This window comes from Chlorocebus sabaeus, chromosome X (assembly GCF_047675955.1).
Source record: "Chlorocebus sabaeus isolate Y175 chromosome X, mChlSab1.0.hap1, whole genome shotgun sequence".
In the NCBI taxonomy this organism is placed as follows: domain Eukaryota; kingdom Metazoa; phylum Chordata; class Mammalia; order Primates; family Cercopithecidae; genus Chlorocebus; species Chlorocebus sabaeus.
In genome coordinates, this window is record NC_132933.1 from 37,106,515 (window position 1) to 37,128,661 (window position 22,147).

Sequence of the window (22,147 nt, forward strand, 5' to 3'; positions counted from 1 at the left end):
CTTTTACCTTTACTCTTTACCCTTAATAAGTCCTCTCCCTCTTTAAGAGGAAAGTGGGAATCTATAACACTTCATGCGTGTAACTTGTTTTTTTATGCTTTAAGTTCTGGGATACATGTGCAGAACGTGCAGTTCTGTTACATAGGTATACACGTGCCATGGTGATTTACTGCACCCATCAATCTGCATCTACATTAGGTTTTTCTCCTAATGCTATCCCTCCCCTAGCCCCCCAGCCCCCTACAGGCCTCGGTATGTGATGTTCCCCTCCCTGTGTCCACGGGTTCCCATTGTTCAATTCTCACCTATGAGTGAGAGCATGTGGTGTTTGGTTTACTGTTCCTCTGTTATTTTGCTGAGAATGATGGTTTCCAGCTTCATCCATGTCCGTGCAAAGGACATGAACTCATCCTTTTTTATGGCTGCATAGTATTCCATTGTGTATATGTGCCACATTTTCTTGACACAGTCTATCATTGATGGGCATTTGGGTTGGTTCCAAGTCTTTGCTATTATTCAGGACATTGAATAATCAAGTTCTAAAGTGTAAGTACAGATTTAAGTGTTTAGACTATTGTAATAGCTGGGGGGGAGCTTCACAGGAGACTTCAGATAAGCCCTGAAGAAAAGGATTAGGGCTTATGGGACAAGATAACTGTAATTAAGTAAGAATGATTATAAAGCAGCACAATACAGATCTGATTAGAGCACAAGATTTTGTGGTGGGAGTGGGAATAAAAGAAATGGTTGGCTCATTGCAGTAGAATTACCAGACTGCGCTTCTTCTCCGAGAGAACACCAAATGGCGGATGACGCCGGTGCAGCAGGGGGGCCCGGAGGCCCTGGTGGCCCTGGGATGGGGAACCGCGGTGGCTTCCGCGGAGGTTTCAGCAGTGGCATCCGGGGCCGGGGTCGCGGCCGTGGACACGGCCGGGGCCGAGGCCGCGGAGCTCGCGGAGGCAAGGCCGAGGATAAAGAACGGATGCCCGTCACCAAGCTGGGCCGCTTGGTCAAGGACATGAAGATCAAGTCCCTGGAGGAGATCTACCTCTTCTCTTTGCCCATTAAGGAATCTGAGATCATTGACTTTTTCTTGGGGGCCTCTCTCAAAGACGAGGTTTTGAAGATTATGCCGGTGCAGAAGCAGACCCGTGCTGGCCAGCGCACCAGGTTCAAGGCGTTTGTTGCTATCGGAGACTACAATGGCCACGTCGGCCTGGGTGTTAAGTGCTCCAAGGAGGTGGCCACCGCCATCCATCCGTGGGGCCATGATCCTGGCCAAACTCTCTATTGTCCCCGTGCGCAGAGGCTACTGGGAGAACAAGATCGGCAAGCCCCACACCGTCCCTTGCAAGGTGACAGGCCGCTGCGGCTCTGTGCTGGTGCGCCTCATCCCTGCACCCAGGGGCACTGGCATCGTCTCAGCGCCTGTGCCCAAGAAGTTGCTCATGATGGCTGGTATTGATGACTGCTACACCTCAGCCCGGGGCTGCACTGCCACCCTGGGCAACTTCGCCAAGGCCACCTTTGATGCCATCTCTAAGACCTACAGCTACCTGACCCCTGACCTCTGGAAGGAGACTGTGTTTACCAAGTCTCCCTATCAGGAATTCACTGACCACCTTGTCAAGACCCACACCAGAGTCTCTGTGCAGCGGACCCAGGCTCCAGCTGTGGCTACAACATAGGGTATTTATACAAGAAAAATAAAGTGAATTAAGCCTGTTACAAGAAAAAAAAAAAAAAAAAAAGAATTACCAGACTGCAACTTCAGATAGGAAGGACTTTGTCTTGTACAACACAGTATCACCATTGCCTTGAAAACGTTCTGGAGCATAGCAGGCTCAATACTTATTTGTTGCTTGCTGAGCCTGAGACTAGAAACACCTGAATCTAAACATCATGCTGTAGGTAGGAGGGAGCCTTCAGAGCTATCACAAACATAATCACTTGAGAATTTTCCAAGGTACATTTAGCATTATTTTGAATTTTATTTTTTATTCAGTGTTCATTCCACACCCTTATTCTATCTGAGGATATCTCATAATAGGTAAGGGTTAAATTGCAGTCCCAGCACATGAAATAAGGCTGAAGAATGACAAAAGTAAAACTCATTTCTATTTATTTGGCTGTCAGAATTGAATTTTATTCCAGTATTTGTGTTATTTCTTATGGTTTGAAAATCCTGATTTATATTTATTTGCATAGTTGATGGGACTTCAAGTCAGCATACACTTCTGGAAGGCAATTTGACAACGTAAATTTAAAACCTGAAGAATGTTTACGCCATTTGACCTGGTACATCGTAATATTAGGAATCTATCCCTAAATAAACAAAGATGTTGACAAAAAAATTAGCTGGAAGGCTATTCATTATAGTGGTATTTGGAATCAATAAAAACTAGTAACACTCTGAATGTCTACACATTTTGTGAATGTTTAAGTAAACTTTGTATTTTTCACCCGATAAAATGTCTGTTGTAGAAGAATACATAATGATATGGAAAAAAATGCAAACCCATATATAAATACTTTGGGAAAAGTCTAGAAGAAATTATGCCAAAATATGAAACAGTTTTCTTCAGGTGGTGAGATATTTAGTAATTTATATTTCCAATCATCATGTATGTGTTTTATAGTCAGAGAAAAACTTTGAGTTTATTTTTTTAGTCTACATTTGATCTTATCTTCTCATCCTTTCCATACAGGCAAAAAATGAAAGCAGACAGAGAAATGGAAATGATAAAGAAGTTAGTGTAATGGAGGAATATATCAGTAGGTATTTAAGGACCATGTCTGGGTATTTAAGCCTATTCCTGTAGTAGTCTGACAAATTCCTCCCTCATATTAATGTTCTTGCCTCCATTGGGCTGTCCATGCAAATAACAACAGAAAAAAAAAACAGGCAAACACAAAAAATAAAGAAAGAAAATGTTCAAATCATATGGTTCTGTGTTTTCTAATGTTACAGGGAGGAAAGAGGATGGTGTATGCACCTGCAAGCCTGAGAATCTCCCGGAATCCCAGTCTAAACTTTTATTCTTCTGTGTCCTACCCTTAAAGTTGGTCCAAACTTTAAAGCAACAAATGAAACAAAGAATCTAGAAACTTTGTGCATTATTATATACTTCCTCCATACTTCTCAATAATTGGGAGTATTAGAAAATAGGGCTACTAACCTCAAGCAGGCAGTTTGCTGCTGATGTCATCTAAGGTAATGGCTGGGTAGCAGAGAGAAGGGCGGTTCTTTGCTGAACTCCATGACCTACGGCCCTTAGCCTTTTCCCTTTCTTTCTCCCATGTCTCCCTCTCTGCTCTATGTCTACTGCTCACTAGTGCTCTGTTAACTAGTTGGACTGCAAAATTGCAACAGAGTGTAGCAATTTCAGGGTATAAACTATACACAGATTAGTTAAATTGCAGGTACGCAGCTTATTGTTTAAATTAGCTAGACACAACTGACTTATTAATTAGGCTCTTAAAGATGCTGTTGCTTTAGATTTTTCTCCAATGCTGGACAGCTCACACATTTGGCCCTCCCCTGTCCTGACAGACAAGGTAGCCCACTACTCAGGGCTAATATAAAACTGTACATTTTAAGTATTCCAAAACTATATAGCATACAGTATTTATTTTTTCTACTACTAATAAAAAGTGTTTCTGTTAAATTTTTTTATAAAATAAAATTATAAAGTAAAAACAAAAGTCCTTTACAATTCTTCCACCCAGATACAACTGCTGCTGCTTGAATATATGCTTTAAATATATGAACAAAATCAAATTGAATTTATGTTGTAAATGATTTTTTGATCCCTTCTTTTGTATGTGATATTATATTTTAAACATTTTCTCTTGCCAACGTCTTTAAAAATGGCCACATAGCATCTTATCACACAGGTATAGCACAATTTATTTGACCTATTCTTGGTGATTTATAATTTTTTTAGGTTTTCATTGTTATAAGTCATGGTTAAATGAGCATCTTTGTCTAAAAATTGCCAAGAATTATTTCTTCAGGTTGGATTTCTATATGTGTGATTAGAGAAAAAAAGGAATGATTATTTTAATATTTAAGAAACATTGCTAAATTACCATCCAAAATTATGCCAAATTACTCTGCCTCACACTGGCTGAGCAATTCTTGGTATGTGACAACTATGGGGCAGTATTTTCAGTATGGCTTAGAAACTCTAACCCTGTCCCAAATATACAAGGGTCTTACCTATTTATTCGCATCCTACATTTACTGTAATTTACTACCTGTTATCAGAAAGATTTTCTGTGGGTTTCTACAGACCTTTATTGAAAATGACTTTTTGATACAGCCATTAAGTCAAATTAGTGGCTTTGTTTTCTGATATCTCTTAGGTACATAACCCTATAATTCTACCTATATTGTAAATCTCATCAGAAAGTAATAAAAATTACAGAACAAGTATCTATGTGAAAGTCTTTACAAGCTGCTCTTGTTATTTCAGATAGTCACAGAGACCACCAAATAAAGTTAATTCCATAATGTTTTGCATTAGGTTTCATAACTTCCAGCAACTCCTGTGAAGATTATGTGGGAGAAAACTAACACTTCTTGAATGTTAACATGTGCAAGAGAATGTGTGCTTCTCACTTTACATGCAGAGTCCCATTTAGTCCTCACAAAGCTCTTAGGTGGAAATTCTCGATATGTTGTTTTACTGGTGAGGAAAGTGTGGCTTAGGAAGGCTAAGTAACTTTACTGCAATGACTAGAAAACTGCAGGGCCACAGGGGAGACTGAGGTTTATCTGGCACCACAGCTAGAGCTCTTTCCACTTCACAACATGAAATTTTGAAAGATTAAATTGAAACAGAGATATCATCTCTTATGATCAATCATTTTCATTTTCCCCCAACACCTCATACTATGTTTGATTCTATAGCCAGCCAACAACCTGCCATGAACCACTAATACCCCAGGAACATTCTGAAAATAAACCAATATGTAATCACAGAGCACATTAGAAGTCTAAATAAAAACCACCTGATGACCCTATGCACCTATATAAAATATATTATATTAAAGTTTTATTGTAAGGCAAAATGACTTATACCCATTGGTCCCAACGTGGTTGGAGCTGGAGGCCATTATTCCACACAAATTAACACAGGAACAGAAAACCTATAAGTGGGAGCTAAACATTGTGTACACATGGACACAAAGAAGGAAACAATAGACACTGGGGCCTACTTGAGGATAGAGGGTGGGAGGAGAGTGAGGATCCAAAACTATGTATCAGTTACTATACTTATTACCTGAGTGATGAAATATTCTGTACACCAAACCCCCACCCCCGACATGCAATTTACCCATGTAACAAACCTGTAAAGGTATCCACTAAACCTAAATTTAAAGTTGGAGGAGAAAAAAAAAAAAACAATTTTAATGTTTTCTATTAGTCTATCTTTAGATGTACACTTGCTTATTTTACAACATTGAGATAGAATATTTATCCTCAGATATCTTCATTGTAGATCTTTCTGATGTCTAAGAGTTCCATAGAAATATCTGAAAAAGATTTTGATTATCTGTATGTCAAGATACAATTTACTAAAGATGAGGTCAGAGCTAATCTAATGTATGAATCAACTTCTGTCAGAGCTTCTCTCTCTTTTCCCATCCCCTTATAAGGAGTGGCTTGCTTTTTCACTTGTTTGTGTCTTATTTCTTTGAATAAATTATTAACCACTTGCATTTACAGGTTAGTAAAACCTATACATGGTTATAAATATAACCATTATATTAACCTATAAATGTTTGGGAAACAATCTTTGAGACAGTTCTTTCTGTGTACAAGAGCCATCTTGAGTGCATTAAAGCTGTTGGAATTTACGAGATAGCAGCCTAGTTACAGAACTGGCATTGTCCTAGATAAGCTCATGCAACGAGCCATGTAAGGCAAGTTATGATTATACCTCCAAGTTAGAGTTTCTCAACCTCAACCCTATTGGCATTTTGAGCCATGATGTTTTTTTCTTAATGTTTTAATATCTTTTCAGTTTTATTGAGGCATAATGGACACAACTCTATATGTTTAAAATGTGCAACATGATTTGGTATATGTATACATTGTGAAATAATTGCCACAATCATGTTAATTAACACATACATTAGCTCACATAGTGCTGTGATTTGAATGTGTTCCCCAAAGTTCATGTGTTAGAAACTTAACCCACAATGCAACAGTGTTGAGAGGTGGAACCTTTAAGAGGTGATTCATAAGCAGAGCTCTCATGAATGAATTAATATTGTTATTGGGAGAGTGGGTTTCTTATAAAAGGATGAGTTCAACGCATTCTCTCTGTTTCTCACTCATGTGATGCCTTCTACCATGTTATGACATAGTAAGAAGGCTCTTGCTACATGAAGGTCACTCAGTCTTGGACCTTCTAGCCTCTACAACTGTGAGCCAATAAATTTCTGTTCATTATAAATTACTCATTCTGTAATATTCTCTTTAGAAGCACAAAATGGACTAATACATATATTTAATTTTTTATTTTACTGAGAATGCTTAAGATGTACTCTCAGCAAATTTCAAGTACACAATACAATATTAATTATAGTCACTATGCAGTACATTTGATCCATATAACTTACTGATCTTACAACTTAAAGTTTATGTACTTTGACCAACTTCTTATTTTCTCCACCCGCCCAACCCAGCTCTTGAACACCATTCTGTGAAGGGAAATTCTGAGCATTGTAGGATGTTTAGCAGCATCCCTCGCATCTGCCTAGTAGATGCCAGTAGCACCCCCACACACACCAAGTTGTGATCATCAAAGATGCTATCAGACATTGGCAAATGTTTCCAGAGGTGAGAGGACAAAAACTTCTGCAGTTGAGAACTGCTGCTCTCAGCAAAGCATCCCTAACTTTTTTGTAGTGAGGTGCTGCTTCTGGTTTCCACTCAAAGCTTGAGGTCGGGGATTAAAAAAACAGAGAGAAGGCCGGGCGTGGTGGCGCATACCTGTAATCCCAGCACTTTAGGAGGCCGAGGCGGGTGGATCACGAGGTCAGGAGATCAAGACCATCCTGGCTAACATGGTGAAACCCCGTCTCTACTAAAAATACAAAAAATTAGCCGGGCGTGGTGGCGGGCGCCTGTAGTCCCAGCTACTCGGGAGGCTGAGTCCGGAGAATGGCGTGAACCCGGGAGGCGGAGCTTGCAGTGAGCCGAGATCGCCCCACTGCACTCCAACCTGGAGGACACAGCGAGACTCCATCTCAAAAAAAAAAAAAAAAAAAAAAAGGAAAAAGAAAGAAAAGAAAAAGAAAATTGGTTGTAGAGAAGAAAATCCCTGAGTTAAGCAGATGTGATTAAGAGGGTACAGTGTAGAAGAGTTGCCGCCTGAAAACTATAGGAAAAAATATTTAACTATAGGATTGATTAATATGACTGATCAATCTGATAGATAAATCAGTTGAAGGCCTTTTGTGTGCCATATCGCCAAACACATTTTAACTATTTCTTTTGCTAATGTTCTTTTGTATAAGATTAGGCAGGTTAGCAAACCATTATAACCCTCAATTTCCTCTTCTATAAATTGATACAAAATTAGCTTCCCCCCAAAGGATTGTTATTTTAAAAAAAAAAAAAAAGAAAGGTATATTTGCACTATTAGATGGCACAATATATATATATCTGAAATACGTTATGATGGTTAAGAATTTAGTCTCTGGAACGTATGAATCATCATGTAAATTCCAGTTCTGCCACTTCCTGGCTGAATGACTTTGGACAAGTTGTTAAGCACTCAGTGTCTCAGTTTCTTTACCTGTAAAATGGGGACAATAATATAGTAGTTGTTTCACTGGATTGTTGTGAGGATTCAATAATATAATGTAAATAAAATGCCTGTCAGAACGGAAGAAAAAAAAGCTCATTTCATATAAATAACAAAGACAAAACTTCGGGCCTGGTGCAGTGGCTCATGCCTGTAATCTCAGCACTTTGGGGGTTCTGAGGTGGGAGGATTGCATTAGTCCAGGAGTTCGAGATCAGCCTGAGCAACATAGGGAAACCCTGTCTCAAAAAAAAAAAAAAAAAAAAAAAAAAAAAAAGGCAAGAAAAGAAAAAAGAAAGAACGAAAGAAAGAATAAAATAAAGAAAGAGAGAGAAAAATCTTTGGAAAAGAAAGAAAAGCCATTTGACTAGTTTTCTTGCTTTTCCACCTTGATGTTTTGATTTTGGAAATAAAAAAAGGAGGTACTAAATCTATTTTTTGAACTAAATCATAGAAATAATATATTTCCTAGACAGTCTAATAATTTCCTTGCCTAAGTTGAGTTTAACTTTCTAATTTCTAGAAGGGAAATGATTTCCCGAATTTTTAATTTATGTATGATTACCAAAGGATAGTCCAAGACAATGGTGAAACTCATTGAAGCTGACCAAATAACCTGTGCCTCATATGCCCCATGCACCCAGAACTAAAGAGCCCTAGCCACTCTGGAACCACTAAAAGGATTATTTAAAGTTTGTAAAGTAAAAGATTGCAGCAGAGGCTGGCTGGCCTTTTGCCAGTAAAATCATGTTAGACCTGTTTTGTTCATATGTGATTGAATTGGCTTGCAACAAAACATACAATTATGAGGCCAAAACATTGAGCTTTTCTGAATCACTGAGAAAAATCCACCAATTGAATTGAAAACCTCAAACTCCAAGATTATGTACCTGCTCCTTAAATCACAACAAATTTAATATCTAAGTTCCAACCACAAGGTGGGCAGTTATGCGTTTGGAGGGAAAATAAATAAATTGGTTTCAACATACACAGATATTGAGCAGTCAAACGTTTTGTTACAAATATTTCCTATATTATGCAGCCCTTCTCTTTTCATTCTCTTTCATAATGCCGTCACGTCTAAGAATATCCCCCCAAAATTAAGAAAAAAAATAAAACTTTTAACAAACTGGGAAGAAAGGAAAATTGCTTAACCTGATATATGATTATTTAATCTAAAAGCCTACAGGACACATTAGGTTTAGAAGCCCCTATACACAATACAATTGAGGATGTGACAAGGATCACTGTATCAATCTATTTACCAATATACCAGAGGTCCTAGACATTACAACAAGTTAGGGAAAAAGTGGTATAAGGACAGGAAAGGAAGAAATAAAACTGTCATTATTCATGGATGAGATTGTGTATGTAGAAAATTCCAAAGAGTCTATAAGCTATTGAAATTAATAAGTGAATTAGCAAGGCCACTGAATATAAGATCAAATAATTATGTTTCTGAACTTTGTATAAATAGAATTATAGAGTATGCACTTGTTTTTATATCTAGCTTCCTTCACATCTCATTATTTTTATAAGACTCATCCAAGTGGTTGCCTAGAAGTAAATTGTGTGAATATACAATAAGTTTTTTATTCTTTCTATACTTGAGCATTTGAGTTTTTGCAGTTCTTGGCTATTAGGAATAATGCTGTTGAGAACATTCTTGCACGTATGTTTAGTGCATTTATTTTTACATTTCTCTCGTATATTATTAAGAGAAAACTTGCTGGATCATAGGCTATTCACTTTAGTATACCATGCCAAAGGATCTTCTCAAGTGGTTGCATAAATTTACATTCCCGGACCGGCGCGGTGGCTCATGCCTGTAATCCCAGCACTTTGGGAGGCCAAGGTGGGCAGATCACCAGGTCAGGAGATTGAGAACATCCCGGCTAACACACTGAAAACCCGTCTCTACTAAAAACACAACAAAATTGGCTGGGCATGGTGGCGGACGCCTGTAGTCCCAGCTACTCGGGAGGCTGAGGTAGGAGAATGGCGTGAACCCGGGAGGCGGAGCTTGCAGTGAGCCGAGATCGCGCCACTGCACTCCAGCCTGGGCGACAAAGCGAGACTCCATCTCAAAATAAATAAATAAAAATAAATAAATAAATAAATAAATAAATAAATAAATAAATAAATTTACATTCCCACCAGCAATTCACGGGAGTCCCAGTGGCTTTACATCCTTGCCAATACTTGTTATTATCTGTTTTTTTCACTTTAGTCTTTCAGGTGAATGTGTGTTTCTCAATGTGTTTTTAATTTGTGATTCCCTGATGACTGATGATGCTCAGAGGCTCTTCATATTTCATTGACTATTGGGATATCCTATCTTACAAAGTATCTGGTGGAGTATTTTACCAATTTGTTTATTGGGTTGTCTATCATTGTTGATTTGTAGTTCTTTAGATGTTCTCGTTACTCCAACTTTGTTGATCATAGTTTTTATAAACATCTTATCCCAATCTTATCCCAGTCTGCAGCTGGCTTTTTTTTTTTTTTTTTTTTTGGCTTCTTCACGTTCTTAATGATGCTTTTGATTAATATGTTCTTAATTTTAATGTCCAATTTTATAGCATCTTCTTTTATTAAGTGCTTTTGTGTGTTGTTTAAGAAATCTTTGTATGAAGTCAGTGAGGTATTCGTTTATATTTTCTTATATTTTTTCATAGAAGCTTTATTATTTTACCTTTCATATTGAGATCTACAGTCCATATGAAATTTCTTTGTTTATAATATAGAGGTAAAATTTCTTTTTTTTCTATTTGTAGCTCAATAGACTATAAATTCAGCACCATTTATTGGCAAGGTCATCTTTCCCTGGTGCACTGCAGTGGCGCTTTTGACATAAGTCATAAATTATATATGTGTGGATGGAACTCTCTATTTTCCCCATTGTTCTAATGTTCTAATTGTATGTATTGATCTGTTATATATTTTGTCTGATCTCTGTAGGTATTTGACATATTTATGGTATTGTGAATGTTATCCTTTAAATTTTTATTTTATGCTTGTTTCTGAAATATACAAATATAATTATTTGATCTTATATTCAGTGACCTTGATAATATACTTATTAATTTCAATAGCTTTCTTATAGACTCTTTAAGACTTTCTACACACACAGTCTCATCTATGAATAATGACAGTTTTATTTCTTCCTTTTCTGTCCTTATACCACTTTTTTCCTGCCTTGTTATACTGGCTAGGACCTCTGGTATATTGGTAAGTAGATTGATATGGGGCATTCTTGTCTCACTCCCAGTTGTAATATGTATGGGGGATCTTTTAACATTTCACTCCTAAACATAATACTTCCTGTAGACTTTTAGTTTAAATAATCATGTATCAGGTTAAAAATTTTTCCTTTCTTCCTAATTTGTTGAAAGTTTTATCTTTTTTTTTTTGAAGGGGTATTAGATTTTATAAATTGCTTTTACTGCATCTACTGAGGTAAAATATAAATATAAAATATAAATATCTCCTTGATTCTATTATTAATGAATTACATTCATTGATTTTAAAATGTTAAACCACCCTTGTGTTTTGGAAATAAATCTAACCTTTCTGGGATGCATATGTTTTAATATAGCACTGTATTTTATTTGATGATATGTTAGGATTTTTCATTATATATTCTTTTGAAAGCTTCAAAAATTTAACAACATGAAAATTTATGTTAATAAGTAACAGATCTACATTGTCAATTTTAATGACTGAATTCTTTCTCATAATTATGTAGTATAATTTAAATTCATATTTGAATATTTATTTTCAAAATGTTGCTATCATAAACAGCACTTTACTGTACACCATTCTGCATACGTATTTAACTTGTATCTATGTTCCAAAGTACTAATAAATACCACCTTTTTGATATATATGTACCTTAATACATACCAACTGTTTAAGAATTAGAAACCCAGATTTTCTGGTTGCTTTCTATGTTTGCTGAGTAGCAGAAGGTCCCTGATGTATAATTCTTGAGATTGCTACTATTAGCTCTGACTGAAGATTGATACCTATTCCAGGGAAAATAGGACCTGGGAAGTCAAATATCTAAATACATTAGCGCTAAAATGGAAAATAACATGGGAAAATGCTTTATGAAACAATGGAATTCAGTTTCAGGAAAACTTAGACGATGACAAGAACAAAGGAATGAAGTAAGAAATACCCGGTTGACATATCATTTACCAGCTGTGTAATCTTAGGCAAATTAGTTCTTGCTGTAACCTTGTTTCTTCACCAATACAATAGAAATATATGAATATTACAGGATTGTTAAGAGGTTAAAATGAGGGACTCCTACTACTGTATCTTTTACAAAGTGAGCATGTGATAAGTGATAATTTGCTTCAGTTTCTCATTAGTCAAGAGGCTGTTTTTAAAAAGAAAGAGAGTCTAGAAAGATTTTGCTAATTTTTTATTAAAGAGACTCAGAAAGAAATTTCTTCTTTTCTATGTCGGAATCTTCCCTTTAACCTTAATTCATAAAAAATAGAATACTTTCTATACTTGAAAACTTCCTGGGGGAAAAAATGATCTACGTTATTAATGAGATCATTTATTTTCCATGTTCATCCAAATGCCAATGTAAATATCTTCTCTGTGTGACTTTTTGACTTGTCATCCAAGACTAAAAAGCTAGGGTGAAGTCCCAATTTAGAGATGACTAATTAGTATCAGATTAAGTGTTTCTTAGTTATGAAATAATTGAGTCACACTCTCAGTCTACACCTTTTGATCTGAGGGTGGTGACATAAAATTAACAGAAAGCACTTAGGATGTGATGCATTAGTTAATTATTTAAACTTACTGGTACTCACGCCAGAGATACCTATTTTTTGGTGACAATCATACATATATAAGGCAAAATCCAGCAGGCTCATTTCTTTGCACTTCCACTCCTATTCATAGTTCTATCTTCTGGAGCTCCAAGAGTTAATGTAAACCTTATTTACGTGACAATCTTTCAACTCTTTAAAGTCAGTGCTAATTTCTCAGTGCACTTTTTAATAAGGATTGTTATGTAAATCCAGTTTACCAAAAAAAACAATAAACTTATAAAAGTTCAGGTTGAACTGATTTTTAAGAAAATAACACATGGGCCGGGCACGGTGGCTCACGCCTGTAATCACAGCACTTTGGGAGGCTGAGGCAAGCAGATCACAAGGTCAAGAGGTCACGACCATCCTGGCTAACATGGTAAAACTCTGTCTCTACTAAAAATACAAAAATTAGCTGAGCGTGGTGGCACACATCTATAGTTCCAGCTACTCAGGAGGCTGAGGCAGGAGAATTGCTTGAACCCAAGAGGCAGAGGTTGCACTAAACTGAGGTCGTGCCACTGCACTCCAGCCTGGTGACAGATCGTGACTCTGTCTCAAAAAAATAAAATAAAATAATTAGAATAACACTTGGTATCTGCTTATGTGGGATGAGACCACTCACATATTTATCAAACAACCCAAATCAATATTCCCGTAAAATAAGTGGTCAGTTAAAAAAGAGATGAAGTTCACCCTTTGCTAATATGTTAAAGTATAGCATCAACAATGGAATATCTGGACAATTTTAAACTTTCTCAATAAATGTTGACTTATCAAAATGTTGAACTGATGATTTAGGAATGGTAAAGAAGAGGTTATAAATGCCCTCTCTTTCTGAGTTTTTCAAAAATCTTGCTAGAGAATAAAGGATACTTCTGGTCTGCAGGAAAACTGCTCAAGTACTATTGATGTTGGGAATTACTCTCCTAGAAGCCAAAAAAATTAGGGCTCTAAGAGACTTTTAAAATCACTAGTTCAACCCTTGTATTAGTCTGTTTTCATGCTGCTGATAAAGATATACCCAAGACTGGGCAATTTACAAAAGAAAGAAGTTTGTTGGACTTACAATTTCATGTGACTGAGGAGGCCTCGCAATCATGGCAGAAGGTGAAAAGCACGTCTCACATGGGGGAAGACAAGAGAAAAGAGCTTGCGCAGGCAAACTCCCTGTTTTAAAGTCATCAAATCTCATGAGGCTTATTCACTATCACAAGAACAACACAGGAAAAACCCACCCCCAGGATTCAATTAACTCCCACCAGGTTCCTCCCACAGCCCATGGGAATTGTGGGAGTTACAATTCAAGATGAGATTTGGGTGGGGACAGAGCCAAACCATATCATTCTGCCCTGGCCCCTCTCAAATCTCTCGTCCTCACATTTCAAACCAATCATGCCTTCCCAACAGTTCCCCAAAGTCTTAACTCATTTCAGCATCAACTCAAAAGTTCACAGTCCAAAGTCTCATCTGAGATAAGACAAGTCCCTTTCACCTATGAGCCTGTAAAATCAAAAGTAAGTTAGTTACTTCCTAGATACACTGGGGTACAGGCATTGGGTAAATACAGCCATTTCAAATGGGAGGAATTAGCCAAAACATAGGAGCTACATGCCCTGTGCAAGTCCAAAATCCAGTAGGGCAGTCAAATCTTAAAGCTCCAAAATGATCTCCTTTGATTTCATGTCTCACATCTATGCCATGCTCATTCAAGAGATGGGTTCCCATGGTCTTGAGCAGTTCCACTCCTGTGGCTTTGCAAGGTCCAGCCTCCCTCCTGGATGCTTTCATGGGCTGGCATTGACTGTCTACAGCTTTTCCAGGGACACAGTGCAAGCCATCAGTGGATCTATCATTCTGGGGTCTGGAGGACGGTGGACCTCTTCTCACAGCTCCACCAGGCAGTGCCCCAGTGGGTACTTTGTGTGGGGACTTCAGCCCCATGTTTACCTTCTGCATTGCCATAGCAGAGGTTCTCCATGAGGGTCCCTCCCCTGCAGCAAATTTCTGCCTGGACATCCAGGCATTTTCATACATCCTCTGAAATCTAGGCAGAGGTTCCCAAACCTTAATTATTGAATTCTTTGCTCCAGCAGGCTGAACACCACATGGAAGCTGCCAAGGCTTGGGGCTTGCACCCTCTGAATACACAGCCCGAGCTGTATCTTGGCCCCTTTTAGCCACAGCTGGAGTGGCTGGGATGTAGGACCCTAAGTCCCTAGGCTGCATACAGCACAAGGACTCTGGGCCCAGCCCAGGAAATTATTTTTTTCTCCTAGGCCTCTGGGCCTGTGATGGCAGGGGCTCCCTAGAAGGTCTCTGACATGCCCTGGAGACATTTTCCCCATTGTCTTGAAGATTAACATTTGACTCCTCATTACTTATGCAAATTTCTGCAGCCAGCTTGAATTTCTCCTTAGAGAATGAGTTTTTCTTTTCTATCACATCATCAAGCTGCAAAATGTCCAAACTTTTAAGCTGTATGTCCCTTTTAAAACTGAATGCTTTTAACAGCACCAAAGTCACCTCTTGCGTGCTTTGCTGCATAGAAACTTTTTCTGTCAGCTACCCTAAATTATCTCCCTCAAGTTCAAAGTTCCATAAATCCTTAGGGCAGAGCCAAAATGCTGCCAATCTCTTTCCTAAAACTAGCAAGAGTAACCTTTATTCCAGTTCTCAACAAGTTCCTCATCTCCATCTGAGACTACCCCAGTCTGGATTTCATTGTCCATATCATTATTAGCATTTTGGTCAAAGCCATTTAACAAGTATCTAGGAAGTTCCAAACTTTCCCACATTTTCCTGTCTTCTTCTGAACCCTCCAAATTGTTCCAATCTCTGCCTGTTACCCAGTTCCAAAGTCGCTTCCATATTTTTGGGTATCTTTACAACAGCATTCCACTCTACTGGTAACAAATTACTGTATTAGTCTGTTCTCATGCTGCTAATGAAGACACATCCAAGACTGGGTAAATTATAAAGGAAAAAGGTTTAATGGACTTCACAGTTCCACATGGTTGGGGAGACCTCTCAATCATGACAGAAGGCAAAGGAGAACCAAAGATGGTTTTAAAACCATCAGATCTCATGAGACTTATTGACCACCATGAGAACAGTATGGGGGAACTGCTCCCATGATTCAATTATCTCCCACTGGGTCCCTCCCATAACACATGGGAATTATAGGTGCTACAATTCAAGAAGAGATTTGTGTGAGGACACAGCCAAACCATATCAAGGCTATTAAAATAATTTAGCCAGCAGCTGGTGGACCAAGAAGCTAACAGTGGAGACAGTGAGAAGCTGTCAAATCTGGATAAATCTTAGGAAATGTCAATGTGATTTCTAAGGTATTAGTTGTGAAATAAGAGTGAAATAAATGAGCCAAAGCTTAAAGACTAGAAAGATGGAGCTCCCCAATAATTGAGATGGCAAAAACTGTGGGAGGAGTGGGGCTATGTGAGGCAAGGTAGACGAACAGGAGTTTCATTTTTGATGTGTCTACTTTGAGATGCCTATTATACACCTAAGTGGAGGTTTTGAGTAGGCATTGTATATTTGAATTTGGAGCTCTGTGGAGAAGTCTGAGATAAAGATATAAATTTAGAAGTTCTCAACATTTCATTAACATATAAATGAAATTTAAAACTGTGATAGAGGATTAGATCAACAGGAGAGTGAGAACAGAGATCAGAGATATGAGGACTGAGCTGTTGAGAAATATGGTATCCCTTCAATGTCGACAGGTAGGATAGATGAGAAGGAGCCAGCAAAGGAAATCAACATGGGGCAACCTACTATGTAGAAATAAAACCGGAGAGGGGCGGAGCAAGATGGCCGAATAGGAACAGCTCCAGTCTCCAACTCCCGGCGCAAGCGACACAGAAGACCGGCGATTTCTGCATTTTCAACTGAGGTACTGGGTTCATCTCACTGGGGAGTGCCAGACGATCGGTGCTGGTCAGCTGCTGCAGCCCGACCAGCGAGAGCTGAAGCAGGGCGAGGCATTGCCTCACCTGGAAAGCCCAAGGGGGAAGGGAATCCCTTTTCCTAGCCAGGGGAACTGAGACACACAACACCTGGAAAATCGGGTAACTCCCACCCCAATACTGCGCTTTAAGCAGACAGGCACACCAGGAGATCATATCCCACACCTGGCCGGGAGTGTCCCACACCCACGGAGCCTCCCTCATTGCTAGCACAGCAGTCTGTGATCTACCGGCAAGGCAGCAGCGAGGCTGGGGGAGGGGCGCCCGCCATTGCTGAGGCTTAAGTAGGTAAACAAAGCTGCTGGGAAGCTCGAACTGGGTGGAGCTCACAGCAGCTCAAGGAAACCTGCCTGTCTCTGTAGACTCCACCTCTGGGGACAGGGCACAGTAAATAATAACAAACGCAGCAGCTCTGCAGATGCAAACGACTCTGTCTGACAGCTTTGAAGAGAGCAGTGGATCTCCCAACACGGAGGCTGAGATCTGAGAAGGGACAGACTCCCTGCTCAAGTGGGTCCCTGACCCCTGAGTAGCCTAACTGGGAGACATCCCCCACTAGGGGCAGTCTGACACCCCACACCTCACAGGGTGGAGTACACCCCTGAGAGGAAGATTCCAAAGCAAGAATCAGACAGGTACACTCGCTGTTCAGAAATATTCTATCTTCTGCAGCCTCTGCTGCTGATACCCAGGCAAACAGGGTCTGGAGTGGACCTCAAGCAATCTCCTACAGCTACAACCTACAGCTGAGGATCCTGACTGTTAGAAGGAAAGCTATCAAACAGGAAGGACACCTACACCAAAACCCCATCAGTACATCACCATCATCAAAGACCAGAGGCAGATAAAACCACAAAGATGGGGAAAAAGCAGGGCAGAAAAGCTGGAAATTCAAAAAATAAGAGCGCATCTCCCCCGGCAAAGGAGCACAGCTCATCGCCAGCAACGGATCAAAGCTGGACGGAGAATGACTTCGACGAGATGAGAGAAGAAGGCTTCAGTCCATCAAATTTCTCAGAGCTAAAGGAGGAATTACGTACCCAGTGCAAAGAAACTAAAAATCTTGAAAAAAAAGTGGAAGAATTGATGGCTAGAGTAATTAATGCAGAGAAGCTCACAAACGAAATGAAAGAGATGAAAACCATGGCACGAGAAATACGTGACAAATGCACAAGCTTCAGTAACCGTCTCGATCAACTGGAAGAAAGAATGTCAGCGATGGAGGATCAAATGAATGAAATGAAGCGAGAAGAGAAACCAAAAGAAAAAAGAAGAAAAAGAAATGAACAAAGCCTGCAAGAAGTATGGGATTATGTAAAAAGACCAAATCTACGTCTGATTGGGGTGCCTGAAAGTGAGGGGGAAAATGGAACCAAGTTGGAAAACACTCTTCAGGATATCATCCAGGAGAACTTCCCCAACCTAGTAGGGCAGGCCAACATTCAAATCCAGGAAATACAGAGAACGCCACAAAGATACTCCTCGAGAAGAGCAACTCCAAGACACATAATTGCCAGATTCACCAAAGTTGAAATGAAGGAAAAAATCTTAAGGGCAGCCAGAGAGAAAGGTCGGGTTACTCACAAAGGGAAGCCCATCAGACTAACAGCAGATCTCTCGGCAGAAACTCTTCAAGCCAGAAGAGAGTGGGGGCCAATGTTCAACATTCTTAAAGAAAAGAATTTTAAACCCAGAATTTTATATCCAGCCAAACTAAGTTTCATAAGTGAAGGAGAAATAAAGTCCTTTACAGATAAGCAAATGCTTAGAGATTTTGTCACCACTAGGCCTGCCTTACAAGAGACCCTGAAGGAAGCACTAAACATGGAAAGGAACAACCGCTACCAGCCATTGCAAAAACATGCCAAAATGTAAAGACCATCAAGGCTAGGAAGAAACTGCATCAACTAACGAGCAAAATAACCAGTTAATATCATAATGGCAGGATCAAGTTCACACATAACAATCTTAACCTTAAATGTAAATGGACTAAATGCTCCAATTAAAAGACACAGACTGGCAAACTGGATAAAGAGTCAAGATCCATCAGTCTGCTGTATTCAGGAGACCCATCTCACACGCAGAGACATACATAGGCTCAAAATAAAGGGATGGAGGAAGATTTACCAAGCAAATGGAGAACACAAAAAAGCGGGGGTTGCAATACTAGTCTCTGATAAAACAGACTTTAAACCATCAAAGATCAAAAGAGACAAAGAAGGCCATTACATAATGGTAAAGGGATCAATTCAACAGGAAGAGCTAACTATCCTAAATATATATGCACCCAATACAGGAGCACCCAGATTCATAAAGCAAGTCCTTAGAGACTTACAAAGAGACTTAGACTCCCATACAATAATAATGGGAGACTTCAACACTCCACTGTCAACATTACACAGATCAACGAGACAGAAAGTTAACAAGGATATCCAGGAATTGAACTCATCTCTGCAGCAAGCAGACCTAATAGACATCTATAGAACTCTCCACCCCAAATCAACAGAATATACATTCTTCTCAGCACCACATCGTACTTACTCCAAAATTGACCACGTAATTGGAAGTAAAGCACTCCTCAGCAAATGTACAAGAACAGAAATTATAACAAACTGTCTCTCAGACCACAGTGCAATCAAATTAGAACTCAGGACTAAGAAACTCAATCAAAACCGCTCAACTACATGGAAACTGAACAACCTGCTCCTGAATGACTACTGGGTACATAACGAAATGAAGGCAGAAATAAAGATGTTCTTTGAAACCAATGAGAACAAAGATACAACATACCAGAATCTCTGGGACACATTTAAAACAGTGTGTAGAGGGAAATTTATAGCACTAAATGCCCACAAGAGAAAGCAGGAAAGATCTAAAATTGACACTCTAACATCGCAATTAAAAGAACTAGAGAAGCAAGAGCAAACACATTCGAAAGCTAGCAGAAGGCAAGAAATAACTAAGATCAGAGCAGAACTGAAGGAGATAGAGACACAAAAAACCCTCCAAAAAATCAATGAATCCAGGAGTTGGTTTTTTGAAAAGATCAACAAAATTGACAGACCACTAGCAAGACTAATAAAGAAGAAAAGAGAGAAGAATCAAATCGACGCAATTAAAAGTGATAAAGGGGATATCACCACCGACCCCACAGAAATACAAACTACCATCAGAGAATACTATAAACACCTCTACGCAAATAAACTGGAAAATCTAGAAGAAATGGATAATTTCCTGGACACTTACACTCTTCCAAGACTAAACCAGGAAGAAGTTGAATCCCTGAATAGACCAATAGTAGGCTCTGAAATTGAGGCAATAATTAATAGCCTACCAACCAAAAAAAGTCCAGGACCAGATGGATTCACAGCTGAATTCTACCAGAGGTACAAGGAGGAGCTGGTACCATTCCTTCTGAAACTATTCCAATCAATAGAAAAAGAGGGAATCCTCCCTAACTCATTTTATGAGGCCAACATCATCCTGATACCAAAGCCTGGCAGAGACACAACAAAAAAAGAGAATTTTAGACCAATATCCCTGATGAACATCGATGCAAAAATCCTCAATAAAATACTGGCAAACCGGATTCAGCAGCACATCAAAAAGCTTATCCACCATGATCAAGTGGGCTTCATCCCTGGGATGCAAGGCTGGTTCAACATACACAAATCAATAAACATAATCCAGCATATAAACAGAACCAAAGACAAGAACCACATGATTATCTCAATAGATGCAGAAAAGGCTTTTGACAAAATTCAACAGCCCTTCATGCTAAAAATGCTCAATAAATTCGGTATTGATGGAACGTACCTCAAAATCATAAGAGCTATTTATGACAAACCCACAGCCAATATCATACTGAATGGGCAAAAACTGGAAAAATTCCCTTTGAAAACTGGCACAAGACAGGGATGCCCTCTCTCACCACTCCTATTCAACATAGTGTTGGAAGTTCTGGCTAGGGCAATCAGGCAAGAGAAAGAAATCAAGGGGATTCAGTTAGGAAAAGAAGAAGTCAAATTGTCCCTGTTTGCAGACGACATGATTGTATATTTAGAAAACCCCATTGTCTCAGCCCAAAATCTCCTTAAGCTGATAAGCAACTTCAGCAAAGTCTCAGGATACAAAATTAATGTGCAAAAATCACAAGCATTCTTATACACCAGTGACAGTCAAACAGAGAGCCAAATCAGGAATGAACTTCCATTCACAATTGCTTCAAAGAGAATAAAATACCTAGGAATCCAACTTACAAGGGATGTAAAGGACCTCTTCAAGGAGAACTACAAACCACTGCTCAGTGAAATCAAAGAGGACACAAACAAATGGAAGAACATACCATGCTCATGGATAGGAAGAATCAATATCGTGAAAATGGCCATACTGCCCAAGGTTATTTATAGATTCAATGCCATCCCCATCAAGCTACCAATGAGCTTCTTCACAGAATTGGAAAAAACTGCTTTAAAGTTCATATGGAACCAAAAAAGAGCCCGCATCTCCAAGACAATCCTAAGTCAAAAGAACAAAGCTGGAGGCATCACGCTACCTGACTTCAAACTATACTACAAGGCTACAGTAACCAAAACAGCATGGTACTGGTACCAAAACAGAGATATAGACCAATGGAACAGAACAGAGTCCTCAGAAATAATACCACACATCTACAGCCATCTGATCTTTGACAAACCTGAGAGAAACAAGAAATGGGGAAAGGATTCCCTATTTAATAAATGGTGCTGGGAAAACTGGCTAGCCATAAGTAGAAAGCTGAAACTGGATTCTTTCCTTACTCCTTATACGAAAATTAATTCAAGATGGATTAGAGACTTAAATGTTAGACCTAATACCATAAAAACCCTAGAGGAAAACCTAGGTAGTACCATTCAGGACATAGGCATGGGCAAAGACTTCATGTCTAAAACACCAAAAGCAACGGCAGCAAAAGCCAAAATTGACAAATGGGATCTCATCAAACTAAAGAGCTTCTGCACAGCAAAAGAAACTACCATCAGAGTGAGCAGGCAACCTACAGAATGGGAGAAAATTTTTGCAATCTACTCATCTGACAAAGGGCTAATATCCAGAACCTACAAAGAACTCAAACAAATTTACAAGAAAAAAACAAACAACCCCATCCAAAAGTGGGCAAAGGATATGAACAGACATTTCTCAAAAGAAGACATTCATACAGCCAACAGACACATGAAAAAATGCTCATCATCACTGGCCATCAGAGAAATGCAAATCAAAACCACAATGAGATACCATCTCACACCAGTTAGAATGGCGATCATTCAAAAGTCAGGAAACAACAGGTGCTGGAGAGGATGTGGAGAAATAGGAACACTTTTACACTGTTGGTGGGATTGTAAACTAGTTCAACCATTATGGAAAACAGTATGGCGATTCCTCAAGGATCTAGAACTAGATGTACCATATGACCCAGCCATCCCATTACTGGGTATATACCCAAAGGATTATAAATTATGCT

The 22,147-nt window shown here is 39.0% G+C and overlaps 1 pseudogene; it reads left to right on the top strand.

Moving 5' to 3' along the window:
* Nucleotides 1–793: 793 nt before the first annotated feature.
* On the top strand, nucleotides 794–1,698 carry LOC103247408 (small ribosomal subunit protein uS5 pseudogene; annotated as a pseudogene).
* Nucleotides 1,699–22,147: the final 20,449 nt, after the last annotated feature.